Consider the following 8,047-nt stretch of genomic DNA (forward strand, 5'->3'; position numbering starts at 1 on the left):
TTTTTTTTAAAGATTTTTTTGATGTGGACCATTTTTAAAGTCTTCATTGAATTTGTCACAATATTGCTTCTGTTTTATGTTTTGGCCCTTTGGCTGCAAGACATGTGGGATCCTAGCTCCCTGACCAGGGATTGAACCTGCACCCCCTGCATTGGAAGGCAAAGTCTCAACCACTGGACCACCAGGGAAGTCCCTATTATCTGTTTTTAATTCATCTGTTTCCCCTTTCCTGTCTTGTTTTGGATTATTTCAACCATTTTTTAGTATCCCATTTAATTTATTGTGTTTTTAACTATATCTCTTTGTATAGGTTTTTAGTGGTTACTCTAAGGATTGCAGTATATACACTTAACTTTTCATAATCTTCTTGGACTCAATACTTTACCATTTCAAGTGGAAAGTAGAAAACTTACCACCATATTGATCCTTTTATATTCCCCCCTAGATGTTATAGTTGTTATATATTACATCTACACACATTGAAAAGTCTATCAGACAATGCTATAATTTTTCCTTTCAACCATCAAACATTTTTTAAAGAACTCAAGAGGAGAATAGTCTATTATATTCACCCAGATATGCATCATTTCTGTTGTGTCTCATTCCTGATGTTGCAAGTTTCCTTCTAATATCATTTCCCTTCTTTCTGAAAAAGTCCTTTAGCAATAAATTATCTTAGTTTACCCTCATCTAAGAATGTTTATTTCACCTTCATCCTAAAGGATATTTTCTCTAGATACAGAATTCTGTGTTGATAGTTCTTTTCTTTCAGCACTTGAAAACTATTGTTCCACTTCCCACTTGTCTCCATGACTCTTGATGAGAAAGCTGCGGTAATTAGAATCCTTATTCTCCTATAGATAATATGCTGTCTTTCTCTGTTTACTTTCAAGATTTTTTCTTTGCTTTGAGTTTTCAACAGTTTGATTATGATGTATCTAGGCATGGATCTCTTTGAGTTTGTCCTTTGGGGAATTCACTGTGTTTTTATTTTTTTCACTGAGCTTCTTGAATCTTTAGGTTTATATCTTTCACCAACTTTGGGAAGTTTTCAGTCATTATTTCTGCAATTCTTGTTGTTATTTTTATTTGTATTTTTTAATTTTTAAAATAATTTTTATTGGAGTATAGTTGATCTACAATGTTATGTTAGTTTGTGCTATATAGCAAGGGTGAATCTGTTATATGTATACATATATCCACTCTTTTTTAGATTCTTTTCCCACATAGGCCATTACAGAGTACTGAGTAGTGTTCCCTGTGCTACACAGTAGGTTCTCCTTAGTTATCTAGTTTATGTTGTTGCTGTTTTTAGTACCACACTCTTTAGCCTCTTCTTCTGAGACTCAGTTGGCATAAATATCAAGCCTTTTATTATTTTCCCACTGATACCTACGTCTCTGTTAATTTTTTCAATCTTATTTTCTCTTTGTTGTTGGGTTTGCATAATTTCTATTGATCAAATTTACATTCACAGACTCTTTCCTTTGTCATCTCCATTCTGCTATTGAGCCCATTCAGTGAGTTTTTTATTTCAGTTGCTGTATTTTTAGTGCTAAAATTTTCACTGGGTTCTTTTTTAAATTTTCTGTTTTTCTTCTGAGACTTTCTATTTTTCTAATTGCTTTAAGAGAGTTTGTCATTGCTTGTTTAAACATTTAAATAATGCCTGCTTTAAATTCTATTAGATAATGTGAATGTGTTATTTTGATATTTGTTGACTGTCTTTTCCCATGGGAATTGAATTTTCCTGGTTCTTCCTATGGTAAGTAATTTTAGATTACATCCTGAAAATTTTGAATATTATATTATGAGACACTGGGTCTTGTTTAAAACCTATAGAAAATATTGGTATTTTTGTTTCAGCAGGCAATTAGCCAAATTATGTTCAGGTTGCAAGTTCCAACTTGCTTTTCCTGGATTATGGTCCCCATCACATTTCAGTTTTTAAGGCCCAATGCTATTTAGATCTGTCTCATGTGTGCACCAGCCAGTGGTAAGTCTGAGACCTGGATAGGAGTCTATCTATTCACTTTTCAAAGTCTTGTATATGCTGATTAGGATGAGATCCATTTATGTGCAACTCTTAGTGTCTTGGAGTCAATAAATAACTTTACTTGGTTGCAATCATGAACTCCTCCCTTTCCACAAACTCCCTAGTGCTTTCTGGCTTCCTGGGACCCACTCTTTTGAGGCCCTCAGTCAGAAATGTGGGCTCTGCCATGTACTTTTGCAGCTGTGCCTGCCTCCAGGACCATGCAACAGGGAAAAACTAATGGTAAACTCACAGCAGTTCAGTGGTACGTTGAGGTTTGGTCTTCTTCTCCAATTTGCTATTTATTATTTACTTTTCAGCATCCTCAGATAACTACTCCACACATTCTGTCCAGGTTTTATAGCTGCATTCAGGGAGAGAGTAGGGAGGAGTCTGTTTTCTCCACCTTACCCATAACCTAAATCTTGAGAGTGACATTTTTAAATGACACATTTTATTACAATAAACTTGTCAATTAAATTTTCAGGTATAGTGTCAATAATTGAGGACGTTCCATTTAAAAGGAAGTTTTCAGACATTTAAGTCTTAAATCCCCTAATGTTTTAAAGAATGGCAAGCTTAGGTAATGAACTGGGAAATAGCTATGACAAAATCAATAGAGTGTCCTATGACAAGATAGGCATGAAAACATAGATTCATTCATATGTCTGCATAAGATACATATGCAACCCTAAAATTTGCTCACTCTGATTTTGGTGGCTTGTCTACATGGTGTTTCCATAATGTATCATAATACAGTATCATAACGTGGGGTATTTTTAGCTCACAAATAATTTTTTTGTTTTTGTTTGTGCATATGTGTGCACATGGACACACACATATAAACAGAGCTTTGTTCTCAAAAATAATCTGTTTGCAACTGCATTTCCCTAGAACAGTGGTTCTCAAACTTGAATATGCTCCACCCGCAGAGTTTTTGATTCAGTATTTCTGGGATGAGGTCCAAGAATTTGCATTTCTAACAAGACAATGCCAGATGATGCCATTGCTGCTGGTTTCAGGAGCACTCTTTGAGAACTGCTACCATAAAGAGATGAACAGAACACACCATAACTTTATGTGGCCCATCAACAGGGATTAATTGATGATTTAATTGCAGCTTGTGACTTCCTATTAACTTTGTGAGATTTACCAAGAATAAATTCAGGGCTTCCCTGGTGGCTCAGTGGTTGAGAGTCCGCCTGCTGATGCAGGGGACACGGGTTCGTGCCCCAGTCCGGGAAGATCCCACATGCTGCGCAGCGGCTGGGCCCGTGAGCCATGGCCGCTGAGCCTGTGCGACCGGAGCCTGTGCTCCGCAACGGGAGAGGCCACAACAGTGAGAGGCCCACGTACTGAAAAAAAAAAAAAGAATAAATTCATTTTGGCCTTGAGTTGACTTCTTGTCACAATGACTCAAAATTTTCAGTGTTGATGAAAACTTAAATATTTCAGTCATTTCAATTGCTGTTATAAATAAATATACATGCGAATGCATACGTAGTCTATTTATAATATTAATATTGCAAATTGAACTGAGAATCATTCATTCAATCAAATCAATTATTTGGTTTATCCAATGTCAAAAACTTTTAAAAATTAATTACCTTAATTGCTACTCATACAAACTTAAGTTTAACTCACTTTTAATCTAGAGCTGGAGTTGGCTTATTGGCCATATCTGCCCCATGGCCTGTTTTGGTATGGCCAGTAAGTTAAGAATGGCTTTTACATTTTTAAAATGTCATTTAAATAAAGAGGAAAAAGAAGAATATACCATAAAAACTGTATACAGCCCACAAAATCTAGAATGTTTGACCCTCTACAGAGAAAGTTTACTCAGTCTGATCTAGAGCACTGTCTGGGTTAATTCGAGGTAGCGCGTCAAGAGACGGTACAGTGGAGTGATTAAAAACATAGTTTTTGTTGTCAGATTGCCCTCTTTCAAATCTTGCCTCTACTAACCACTTTATGTAGCCTTGTACCAATTAACACAGTATTTCTGTGCATCATTATCCACATCTACAAAATGCAGATGATGAAAGGACTTAACTCATAGGGCTATTGTTGATTTAATGACTTTATACATATAAAGCCCTTAAAATAGCATCTGGCACATACATGGTCAGCACAAGATAGAAAATAGCTACTATTATCTACTTGACAGAATACTGTGCAAACATTAAAAGCAATATTTATTCTAAGTATTCATAAAAACATATGTAAATGTCTCCATTTAATATTAAGTGAAAAAAGTAAAGCACAAAATGTCCCGCAACAATTTGTAGAAGAAGTAAAGCATAATAAGTATGCACAGGGAAAAACAACACAGGAAGGAAATACTCCAAGTTACTAGCAGTGCTCCCAACTTTTTACCCCACTTATTAGCAATGAGACTATGAATGGTTTTCCTCTTTCTACTTTTCTGCGTTTCCCAGTTTTTCTAAAATGCACTATGAATCTCAGCTTAATGGCTGTACCTCAGAAGCAGCTTATGCCCCTGCCAAGGTGCTTATCCTCAAGATAAGATAATGAGGCTGCAGCGGTCACTATAATTCTGCCAGTATTTATTTTGGTCTTTGTAAGTCAGGCTGTTCACATTCTTTGTACATAGTTGTATTTAATTAGGACTTAGAGTTAGCCATAAAATGTGCATTAATTATCTGTTATTTCATAAATGATGGCCAAAATAACAACCCTTGAGAGGAACAGTTTGGGGGTAAGCACCATTTGGTCTGTTCATCTTCCAAGACTCCTTGCCCCAAGCAAAAGATTTCTATTTGTTATCTCCTTTTATCCTGGAGAATTACTAATCCTTCACTACCATATTAAGTACCAATTAAGCAGAGATTTGTCATTCTTGCTCGAGAACATTGAGCTGGGCTGTGGCTGCATATTTCACAGACTTATGACAGAAATTATTTTAATTAGACTGCTGCTAGCAGCATTTAAAATAGTCTGTATGGTCAGAGAGAGGAAGAATGACTCCTCAGTCAGATAATTTACTTATTTTTCTTTTTCACTCACCATAAATCTTAGGATTGAGGTTATTAAGGCTTTGGAGGGGGAAGGGGATAGTCAGGGAAAGAACTTAGCTTAACTTTATCTTACTTTAAATACGAGGAAGAAAAATCTCCCACAGCTTTACTGAAAAAAGACACTCTTAAAAGAAAAATGTGTTCAAGCAAAAACTGACACCAACAGGATATTTTTTACATTAAACATGTTAAACAGTAAAGCGTGTTTAAACAATAAAAGGATCCATGCACCTTTCCTATATAACTAAAGTGGTTGTAACCTTTCCTGTTCATCTTTGTAATGCTCCCCAAATGAAGTCATTATTTGGTAATTATTAGGTTAATCTGACACTGAAAAGCAAACTAAATAAGTAACAACTGAACTGATCTCCACATTTAGTAGACCTTAATTAACACAAACATAAAGTTTTACAATTTTAAAAGAATAATTTTATTTTATGAACCTCTAAGATGAGAAATTTGATGAGTATATTTCTCTCCCAAAAAATTTCAAATAAGGATTTCTCCTCCCACCCCACCCCCAAATTTTGATCAATACTCCGTTGATTGGAATATTAGTCAGAATGTCTTATTTCTAAGCATTCTGATTTGATTAATCAGATCAAACATATTTGAGTACATATCCTGAAAATATGCTATGATTTTTAACCATAAAAATGTATATTTTTCCTTTGTGTTCCTCACTCACACATATGGTCCAATCTTCCGTCCATCAAGCAGCCACAACCCCATCATTTTATCTTCAATTGGAGTTTTAATGCTTTATGGCTTACTTGACAGGTTTCCACATGAAAGCTAACTCGCATTCAAAATACAGGATGAGGCTTCCCTGGTGGCGCAGTGGTTGAGAGTCCGCCTGACGATGCAGGGGATACGGGTTCACGCCCCGGTCCGGGAAGATCCCGCATGCCGCGGAGCGGCTGGGCCCGTGAGCCATGGCCGCTGAGCCTGCGCGTCCGGAGCCTGTGCTCCACAACGGGAGAGGCCACAGCAGTGAGAGGCCCGCGTACCGCAAAAAAACAAAAACGAAAACAAAACAAACAAAATAACAGGATGAAGCCAAAGATTGTACGTATCACAGGTTCTTGAAGAACAAGTTAAATTCTGTATGCCCACCATTTATCATTGAAAATAAAAACATATGTATCACATGATCCAATTTTAATAGAAAGATTGGAAGAAAAGATAGAGCTGCATTGGATATAATGCCACAAGAGAGTTGCCCATGGACACCCCAAAACCTCAGTAAGTCATGAATGGGCTTACAAGTTCCCTTCAGTCTGGCTGGCTACTACACTATTTTCACTAGTCCTTAAAAAAAGTGTCTTTTAAAAGAGAAGACTCGAAAACATGATTGCATTTCTTAATGGAGAGCTTTAGAAATGGTAGCCTATGTAACTCTGTTGGAGAACTTATGTTTAAAAAAATGAGGTTAGAGCTGCTATGGAATTGTGGGAACTCAAAGATGACTAGAAGTGAATGGAAAGGGTTAGGGAAGAAGGGATTGTGGCCACACCCACTGGAGCACTGCAGATGGTTACTCATGTCATCCTGTGATGGTTCCATGTGCTGTGTCTGCGACTGATGCAGTGAGAAGATGGGCATGTGGCCATAGAGAGATGATGAGGGAAGTGAAACCTGGGCTCTTCCTTGGAACAATTATTGGCTAGGAATTAATAGTAATTGGTATGGTAATTAAGTCATAGTCTTTTTTTTGACTTCCTGACTCTTCCAAGCCAAATTCTTAAAGTTTTATTTTCTTTCAAGTAACTTTGAATGGTGTTCATTCCATACTACGTATGACAATTTTAGTGTTACAAATATGGCAAAATTACATTGGTTAACATAGACGTTCCAAATGTGTGCTTGTAAGTTCATTTGTTGGTAATACCCAGTGAAGGAAGGGTATGAACTTGCAGTCCCAAGATGAACTTCTGACATGGTTTAAACCCAGCCATTCTCTTCTCCATGCTGATATATGTTTTTTTTTTAACATCTTTATTGGAGTATAATTGCTTTACAATGGCGTGTTAGTTTCTGCTGTATAACAAAGTGAATCAGCTATACATATACATATATCCCCATATCCCCTCCCTCTTGCATCTCCCTCCCACCCTCTTTCTGACTTACTTCACTCTGTATGACAGACTCTAGGTCCATCCACCTCACTACAAATAACTCAATTTCGTTTCTTTTTATGGCTGAGTAATATTCCATTGTCTATATGTGCCACATCTTCTTTATCCGTTCATCTGTCGATGGACACTTAGGTTGCTTCCATGTCCTGGTTATTGTAATGTTTTTATATGGTGTCTTCTTCTAAAACAGACCAATTCTATCTGTACTGAGGTGGTCATATTTCTTGATGATCTACCCAACTGTATAGGAAACAACTTAGCAACTGTAGCATCTCACCCTCTGCTCCAGCACTTACTTTCATCATGTGTAGAGTCACATGACCCTTGAAACTAAAGAACCAACCATAGATGGTAAAAAACATTTTCTCGGGTGCATTATCACCAAAAAGTCAGGAACCAACCATTAGGTTTCTCCTGAATTAATATCAGGTTAATAGCATCTAAATGTTCAGGCTGAGCCTCTAGGCTAGTGGTTCTGAAAGTGTGGCTCCTAAACAGCAGCATCAGCATCAACTGGAAACTTGTTAGAAACACACATTCTTAGCCTTCGCCCCACACCTGGTGAACCAGGAACTCCAGGGGGGATTGGGCCCAGCAAACCATCACTTTATAAGCCCTCCAGGTGATTCTGATGCTAAAACCTGAGCCCCTTTGCTATGGCCCGCCTGGACTACACATTGGGATGATGTGGGAGCTTTAAAAATTCCTGATGCCTGTACCACTAGAGCTTCTGATTTAATTGATCTGGATGTGGCCCTGGAATCTGTATTTTTTTTTTTTTTTTTTTTTTTTTTTGTGGTGTTTGGGGGTCCTTCTGCTGTGGCCTCTCCCGTTGC

Source organism: Physeter macrocephalus, chromosome 2 (assembly GCF_002837175.3).
Source record: "Physeter macrocephalus isolate SW-GA chromosome 2, ASM283717v5, whole genome shotgun sequence".
Classification (NCBI taxonomy): Eukaryota; Metazoa; Chordata; class Mammalia; order Artiodactyla; family Physeteridae; genus Physeter; species Physeter macrocephalus.